Source organism: Sciurus carolinensis, chromosome 6 (assembly GCF_902686445.1).
Source record: "Sciurus carolinensis chromosome 6, mSciCar1.2, whole genome shotgun sequence".
NCBI classification, from domain to species: Eukaryota; Metazoa; Chordata; class Mammalia; order Rodentia; family Sciuridae; genus Sciurus; species Sciurus carolinensis.
The window spans coordinates 114,511,955-114,520,679 of record NC_062218.1 but is presented as its reverse complement, the minus strand read 5'-3'; the positions used below and the strand labels follow the sequence as shown (position 1 = coordinate 114,520,679).

Below are 8,725 nucleotides of genomic sequence, written 5' to 3'. Positions count from 1 at the left end.
ACTTAGAGAAAGATCTCTTCCCAAGTATAAAACTGAAATATGAACTGTTGACATTGTCCCCACTCCCTCTACCTTCATTCTGTACAGAAATATCAATTATAGGCTGCTGGGAGCCAGCTTTAGGACACAGTGTTTTCAGTGGTAGGGATGATTAAAATACAGTTATTGCCTTGGTCTGCTTTATCTCTACACTGATAAGGTTTCTGAAGGCTATTTAACTGTTATGTGAATCATTAACTTCATTATGTTTATAGAGAACATTTTATCTCCTCCGCTTCTTGGGAACACAGATCCTTCATCACTGACCTGGAATCGTTGCTGAGTATGATACAGGTAATGTACCTGCTCAATTTATCAGTGGCGGGTAGAGTTTTAAATCAGGATGTTGACCATAGTGTTGTTCACTTAATGAACTTCCATGCACTGCTTCCTGAAAACCCTTTTATGGCTTCTGTTGGCTCCATATGGCATTCTGATGAGCTTACACTTCTCCTTAAGTGCTTCTATATCAGAAAACAAGAGCAAAGCTGAAACAAAGTGAGTCATCTGGTTTTGTCTTTGCTTTCACTGCATGAGATAATGTGGAGGTGTTAATTACAAGACTTCACTGAGTCTTGACTAATAACAGTGTGCAAACAAACGCATGTCAGGCTCAGCCACAGAAAAGCTTCTACTAATAAGGTAAAACTAGCAATTAGAGCTGACAATGAAGTAATACTTTCCGTTGAATATTCATTAATGAAGTTCTTGTTTGGGAGAAGGGAGGCTTCTGATTGTCCAGATGGAAACCTAGAATAGGAACCCTGGCCATTCCTTCTAAATGAATTAAACTCCCTTTGGTGAGCCGGCACACTGGATTAATTCCCTTTTGTACTAGTGCACTGACCCTTTGCTTCAAAGGCAGAGCCCTGATGGCCACTAAGATTCCTCAATCCGTGACCGTGGCATTATAGGGATAAATTGAATTCCCAGAAGGAGAAAGATGATAGTGACCATAGAACATTACCAAGAGTGTGCTGGAAATACTGCATGTTTTATTTAAATTCTTCTCTACAGCTTCTAGGGTTTCACGTAGGAAGTGTGATTAGCTCATCAGTCTGACTGAGCCATATCACTTAGCATACAGTTCCCCTTCCCCTTCCCTTTTCTCTCTTTTCAGAAAGCAATCTGACATGTGTGGTATATGTAATATGAGATGCGTTTGGTTTTTGTCCTTACTTCCTGTCACAGAGCTCCTGGAATTTCCTGAGTGTTAGAAACATCTTTCGTTATTCATAATGAATATCTCTGATAGTTCTTAAGTTTATGCTAATGAGGAGATGGAGGGTGGGTGCCCAGAGCCTCAGGATGGGGCCAGTCACTAGGAAGATCACTGTTACAGAGCACTATAGGGTGGAGACTTAGCCTCATTTATCCATCTTCGGGATGAAGAAAAGGAGCTAGAGATTATGCTCTTAAAACAAACAAACAAAACAAAACAAAAACCTCTTGTTGAATAGCAATATTTGATGAGTCTCTGGGAGGGTGGCTCGCCCAGAGAGGCCACAAGAGCTTGGCTCCCTCCGCCCCAGCCTCACCCTGTCCATCTCTTTATCTGTTTGTTCATCTGTATCCCTTATGACATTTTTTATAATAATGGTCAAATGTAAATAAGTGCTTCCTCAAGCTCTGTGAGCCATCCTCGTAAATTAATTGTAAGTTGATTGAATTTAGGGGTGGGGATTATTGTGATTATAACCAGTCAGCAGCACAGGTAGCTGGGTCTGGGATGTCACTCAGCCATAGAGTGCCTGATTAACATGTGCTAGGTCCTGGTTCAAACTCAAGCACTGAAACAAAACAAAACCACACCACATCAAAACCCCAAAACAAAGCAAAACAATTAGACGTAGCCTTGACTTGAAACTGGCATCAGAAGGGCGTACAGTTATGTAGAACTGAGCCCTCATCCTGTGGGATCTGACACTATTTCCAGGCAGTGTTAGAACTGATAAATTTCAGGATACCTAGCTGTTGTCCCTAGAGAATTGCTTGCTGTGTGGAAAGAGCCTCACAGATTTTTAACAGAAGAGTTGAATGTGAGAGTAGGGTTGACCAGAAATGTTTTGTATATTTTCCTTCAAAAATGTTCTTCCTTGAGCAGTGAGGAAAGAAGCCTCCCCCAAAAGCCAACCTTGGGAATCTATAGTTCTTCTACACATGATATCATTATTTCTGAAACATGTTCCCAAGTGACACTACCTGGGTAAGGTATGACTTTTTAAGATTTTCTTAGTAAAGATGCCCAAATGAGGAACTCAACTGATTAAAAACATTCTATTTAAGTGAACTTTAATAGTTCTATGCACATATGGGGAAATACAGAGAGAATGTTGTTTTTGGATTGAGAGAATCCAAAATCTTCCATTGGGATAAATCCTCAGGATATCAACATTTTAGAATGGATCATGATCTGTATAAAATAAAACATACTGCTTTGATATCTTGACTGCCAAAATTCTCATTTGGTGGATGTGGCTCTGGGCTCAGATTCAGAATTACAGTCCCAGACTTCTTTGCAAGTAGATGGTCACATTATCACACATCTGGTCAATGATGTATAAAGGAAGTTACTTAAAGCCACTAAAAACAGGACAGAAGCAGCTAGAGGCACACATTTTGCTCTTATGCGTTCTGTAGTAGCTGGAATCTACAAGTTATTTTGCAGTAGCCCATGAGTTAAGGGTGAAGAGCACCATAGAGCTAGCAATAATGGTCTAGACCTCTCTTTACGTGAGCTTCAATACTTTCTCTCTGTCCCTCTTTCTCTCTCTTTCTCTCATACACACACATATGCACATATACACACATACACATACACACACATACTGTTGAAACCATTAACTTCCAGTTATTTTGCACAGTTAAATGTAATTCCTAATTGATACAGGATATGGTATCAGAACTGGTAGGGGGCATTTGGGGAGAGATGTTGTAAGTAACAAAGTGTTAAATGCTAATTTACTTAAAAGAGGAGGTGGGATAGTGAAGACAGATACTACAGACAGGTATAGGCAGGTGATCCGTATTAAATGGAGCAGATCATATCTGCAGCCTCTAGGAAAGCAATATACTGATTTTCTGATACAGGATGTTGGCATTTGCTTGACCTTTGTGCTGGTTTTAATAAAGCTCAAAGGAAGAGATGAACCCATTTAAGAGATACCTAGTTTACAGACAGATGTGGAAGAAAATATAGTGCTGCCATAAGAGATAATTTTACTTGTAATCTAAGTTGTTTGAAAATTCCAAAATCTGGGCTTTTTTTTTTTTTAATTTTAGCTGGAGTTTATGTTTGAGTTTTGGAACAGAAACACAAAATACAATCTAAAGTAGGGAAATAGAAGCCGAGTTCTCTCTTAAGTAAGCATTCAGGCGTAAAATGGATAAACCTAGTATGTGACTCTAGGATGCCTTTTTGTCTGGCTGCTTCTCAATCTCACTGTTTGTGGAAGTAACCCAAGATGACTTTCAGGCACATTTGGCAGGCAGGACAGGAAAGAGGGAAGGGAAGAAGGAAGGGAAGAGGGAAGAGAGCACTCTTTCCTTTACAGGCAATACATTGTGGAAGTCGCACACATTATTTCTATTTTTCATTAGACAGATTTTGGTTTTATGGCCATCATGAACTAAAATCTTTCATTTGGGTCACTATGTTCTCAGTTAAAGATCATGGATTCTAGTTCTATGGAAAGTGGGACAAGAACTGAGATTGCCTTTTGTGTTGAAAAGTCCTCTACCTGAGACAGAAACCATTATAAGTGACTATAAGATATCTTGAAGTGACTGGGGATATAGCTCAGTTGGTACAGTGCTTGCCTGTCAAGCACAAAGTCCTGGGTTCAATCCCCAGCCCTGCAAAAAAACAGAATATGATATCATGAAGTTAAGACACTTGGACATACTGAGTACTTTGAACTAAAGAAACAGTTACAAAATCAAGATCTTTCTGACCTTCTTACACCCCTCTGCCTCTTGCCACTCTGCTTTCCCTAAGTGCACAGAGAAGGCTTTTGCTGAAGATTCCTCATCTCACCCAGAGAAAATTTTCCAGAAGTAATGCAGTTGTCAAGAGTCCACTCCCTATAAAGTCATCAAACATAGAAGATTATTTCACAGGAAAGATGACCAGAGCTGATACCTGGAACCCAGACAGTTTTGTCGCAGGCTAAGGTCTGTTCTTTGGCTAATTCATCTTCTGTAAAAGTGACTTACTCTTGCTGGCAGTTGGCACATACCTGTAATCCCAGTGGCTCGAGGCTGAGGCAGGAGGATCCCAAGTTCAAAGCCAACCTCAGCAATTTATTGAGACCCTGAGCAACTTAGGGAGATCCTGTCTCAAAAATAAAAACAGGCTGGAGATGTGGCTTAGTGGTTAAGAACTCCTGGGTTCAATCCCTGGTACAAAGAAAAAAAATTTACTCTTCCTCTATCATTGTCTCCTGTTTCCGCTGCTGAGAGGGTGTGTAAGCTTCTTATCTCTTTGGGTTTGAGGGCACTCACTTTTCATCCTTGTGGTGTTCCCAGGCATATGCTGCAATGAAGCCATGTGCCTTTTTTTCCCTGTTACTATGTTCATTACCTGTTTATTCCAACAGACACAATTATTAGAACTTCAGAAGGTAGAGGGGAAGTTTCTTTTGCTCCTACATACCTTTTCTGTTCTTCTAAAAATTCAGCCTTGAAAAGTTCTGCATACCATTCTTGAGTTGCCTTTGGCTTCACTTGGAAAAATATTGTAATGTAACCTGATGATAGTATATCATTTATATTTTATTTTCCAATTAAGGAAAAGGGTGATGGTGTTGGGATGTTCCATGGCAATTACAATCAAGAGAAACAACAAAACCTAAAACTCTTTTGAGGAAATCTGGAATAGTAGATGCTGTGGTTTGGATATGGCTGGAGTTCATCCCCTAAAGCTTCATGTGTGGGAAGCTTGGACTCCAGTGTGGCAGTGTTGGGAAGGGAGCTAGTGGGAGGTGATTAGATCATTGGGAGTGCTGCCTTCAGAATGGATTACTGTAGGTCTTCAACCCATATAGTGAATGGGTTGTTAGAAGAGAATAGGACCAGTCCCTGGACTCTAGCTTCCTCTCTTAGTATGTGATTTCTTCTACGTGCCCTCCTACATCATGAAACCATCTACCACGAAGCCTTCACCAGAGCCAAGCAGATTCTGCACCATGATCTTGGACCTCCAGAATTGTGAGCTAAAAAAACCTCTTTAACTTATAAAGTTCCCAGCCTCAGATATTTTGTTATGGCAAGAGAAAAAGGAATAAGACAGTGGAACTGTCTCAAGGATTTTTTTTTTTTTTTTCCTAATTAGTGTGTAAAAGTATTTTCCTGAGCCCAGTGTGGTGGCATATGCCTATAGTCCCAGTGTCTCCAGAGGCTGAAGCAGGAGGATTGCAAGTTGGAGTCCAGTCTCAGCAACTTAGTGAGATCCAAACTCAAGGTAATAAAATTAAAAGGACTGGGGATGTATCTCAGTAGTAAAGTGTCCCTGAGTTCAATCCCCAGTACAAAAACAAAAACAAATAAAAAAATACAAAAACAGTCACCTAAATTCTCTTCCTGGGGGCTCTATTACATTGACTGAATTCAGACCAAACATTCTGAAAAACTTCATTCTGCCTTGAAAAATGTGCATTGTTAATTATCTAACAGTAGTGAATACTACATTGGTCAAATGGCATAATTGCCATTAAATGATTATAATTCATTATTAATTGTTAAAAAAGAATTACTAAACAGTGGATGGACCTTTTTAAAATCTACAGGTTGAGAAAAAATTAGACAATATCCACTTTTAAATGACACATTGTACAAATCAGTCATGCAAACATCATGCGAAAAAATGCACCTCTATGAGAATGTTCATTAAGGCTTTATTCAAAAGTCAAAAAATTATGATCAACTTGAATATTTATCAATAGGGAAATGGTTAAATGCAATATGGTACTGTATATATGTGTGTGGGTGTGTATACACATATATAGATATATGTACACACATACATATATGTAAGTATGCATATGTGTATCTATATCTCTATTTACTATGTAACCTTTAAAAGGGGATAGATCTATGTGGGAAGATGTCCATGATATAATGCTAAATTTTTAAAATTATAAAATAGTAGTATGGTTCACATTTATTTGTATAAAACAAAATAAAATAGGAAGCATATCCATATAATTGCATGGAATTATATGTATGTAATATATGGAAGTTTCTGGAAGGTATTAATAGTATTTACAACTAGATAGTGAAATTCATTGTATTGGTATGAAGAATGACTTTTATAGCCTTCCATACTCATTGGACTGTTCATCTTTTTAATTTTATTTTATTCTTTTTAGGTGCTGGTGTTTGTGTATAGGTCCTTATGTGCACTCTTCGTCTGTGCTACACCCCCAACTTTGTACTTTTAAATTCTTAAATTGTAGTTTTAAACAGAAAAAGAGTTACTAAAGTCTACAAAAACAATTTAGTTTCAATGTATATTGTCTGTAAACATTGTCATTATGCAAGGAATACATAGCATAAGGAATTATTGCAGGAATTGTTTTTTACTGATTAAGAGTCAACTGGAGAAAAATATAATTTATTTGCTTAAACAACATATAACTTGTTACTGATTTATAAAATTTATATTCTTGCCCTGAAAGCAAACTCACTGCCAGGGAACATCATGAAATCTCTTACTAATGCATTTACTATTTCACAAATTGTGTCTCTTTTTTGCTAAATTTTACCTGCAAAAAAGATTTCAAACTTATTGAAGTTTGTCCTACTCAGCAGTTTTGGAACACACTGGAGAAAAATGACAAGCATTCCTTCTCTCAAATCAAGTCTAATTCAAGTTCTTATAATGGTGCAACCTCAGCCAGAACCTGCCACAGAAGAGCTCATCAGTAATTCCCTACCTTGTATACAAGGTGAGGAGAAGATTAAGGGGCCAGATATTCATTTTGGCAATCCAGAAATTTACTTTTTAAATTATCCCATTTCATCAAAGGAAAAGTTCTAAACCAACTGGATTTCAATTTGGAATAAGGATGTGGTAAAAAAGATTTCTGCTAATTTTGAGGAAGAAAGAGTTTATTCATTTTATAAGATCATGTGACTATCACATGGAGAGGCATGAAATCGGATTGGTTATAACAGAAGATGTTATATAGAGAGAAGGCCCAACTTCTGTAACCTCTGTATATTTCAGTGTCATTGGGCATGTTGTGGTTTGGATGTGTAATGTCCTTTAAAGGCTCCTGTGTTGAAAGTTTGGTTCCCAGTGTGGCAATGTTCAGAGGGAAGTATTAATCATGAATGCTTTGACTTCATCAGTGGATTAATAATTTGATAGCATTATTGGGAAGTGATGGAAACTGTGGTGGGGACTTACTTGGAGAAAGTAGGTCTCTGTAGGCAAACTCTTGGGGACTATATTTTATCTCCGGTCCCTTCCTCTCTCTCTGATTTCTGGTTGTCATGAACCTAAAGCAATGGAGCCAGTTGATCATGGACTGCGATCTCTGAATCATAAGCCAAAATAAAATTTTCCTCCTAAATTGTTTTTCTCAGGTATTTCATCTCAGGGACAAACAAATGGCTAACACAGCACAACAGAAGAGTTTCACAAGAGGTTGCATAATAACCATTCTTAATATGGCAAACAAAAACAACTACCAGATACCCACCATGTCCTAGGTCTACTGAAAGTAAAAGAGAAGGCACAAATCAGGCTGCCTCAGATTTTATAATCTGGCTGGGAGAGAGGTCTTTATCTATGGAACTCATTTATAATGTAAGTTTTATGTTGGTATGACACCTTATTATTCATTTTTGTTCCTCAAAAACTCTGCATTAGTTGTTGTTATATAAAGACCTTTCCATGCTAATGTAGTAAAATGATTTTTAAATCTAATTTGTGAAGAGTGAAGAGGAAGATTCTAATAGTATTCACCGTTGATTCAGAACACACTAAGAGCCAGGCCTGGTGACTGATGTCTGTAAGTTTATAATTCCAGCAACTCAGGCGATTGAGGTAAGAGGATCAAAAGTTCCAGGGCAGCTTGGGCAATTTAGGGAGACCCTATTTCAAAATAAAAATAAATAAATTGATAAATAAATAAATAATAAATAAATAAAGAGCTGGGGATGTAGCTGGGTTGTAAACCCTTGCCTAACATAAGCAAGGCCCTGGGTTTGATCCACAGTACTGGAAAACAAAACAAAACAAAACAAAATCTCACTACAAATTCCTCACTTTACAGGCATTCTCTCTGAACTGCATATCGACTCTCACAAATAATATCCACAAAATGGATGTTGTTATTATTTTAATTTTGCAGAGGAAGAAACTGAGGCTGTATAAAGTTAGTGATTGAGCCAGAACCCAGTCCTTTGAACCTCTGAGCTGTAAGGCTTTGCAATCCTAATGAAGGGAAATGGAGATGGGGAGGGGGTGGGGAAATCTTCAAATTCTTCCCCCCCAACAACACTTAAAAAAGAGACAGGACAAAAGAAGAATGCAGTTCTATATGCACATTTCTTTGCAGCCCTCTGACGAAGTACCTCAAAAGCTAAGTTCCCATCAATCCTGGAGAGATAGGATCGGCAGAGCACAGTGGTAGAATGAATGGTTTAAAAGGAACAGCAGCCACCAAAGAACTTTTTA

General features: G+C 38.1%; 1 long non-coding RNA gene across 3 annotated transcripts; it reads left to right on the top strand.

Annotated features, from left to right (window-relative positions):
- Positions 1-289: 289 nt before the first annotated feature.
- On the top strand, positions 290-7,789 carry LOC124986548 (uncharacterized). Of its 3 annotated transcripts, XR_007109034.1 has the most exons (6): positions 290-333; positions 4,037-4,212; positions 5,143-5,247; positions 5,372-5,500; positions 6,408-6,986; positions 7,630-7,789. It is a non-coding gene; the product is annotated as an uncharacterized LOC124986548 (long non-coding RNA). The 3 variants fall into 3 exon arrangements; XR_007109033.1 differs by lacking the exon at positions 7,630-7,789 and having other exon boundaries at positions 5,196-5,247; positions 6,408-7,603; XR_007109032.1 differs by lacking the exon at positions 7,630-7,789 and having other exon boundaries at positions 6,408-7,603.
- Positions 7,790-8,725: the final 936 nt, after the last annotated feature.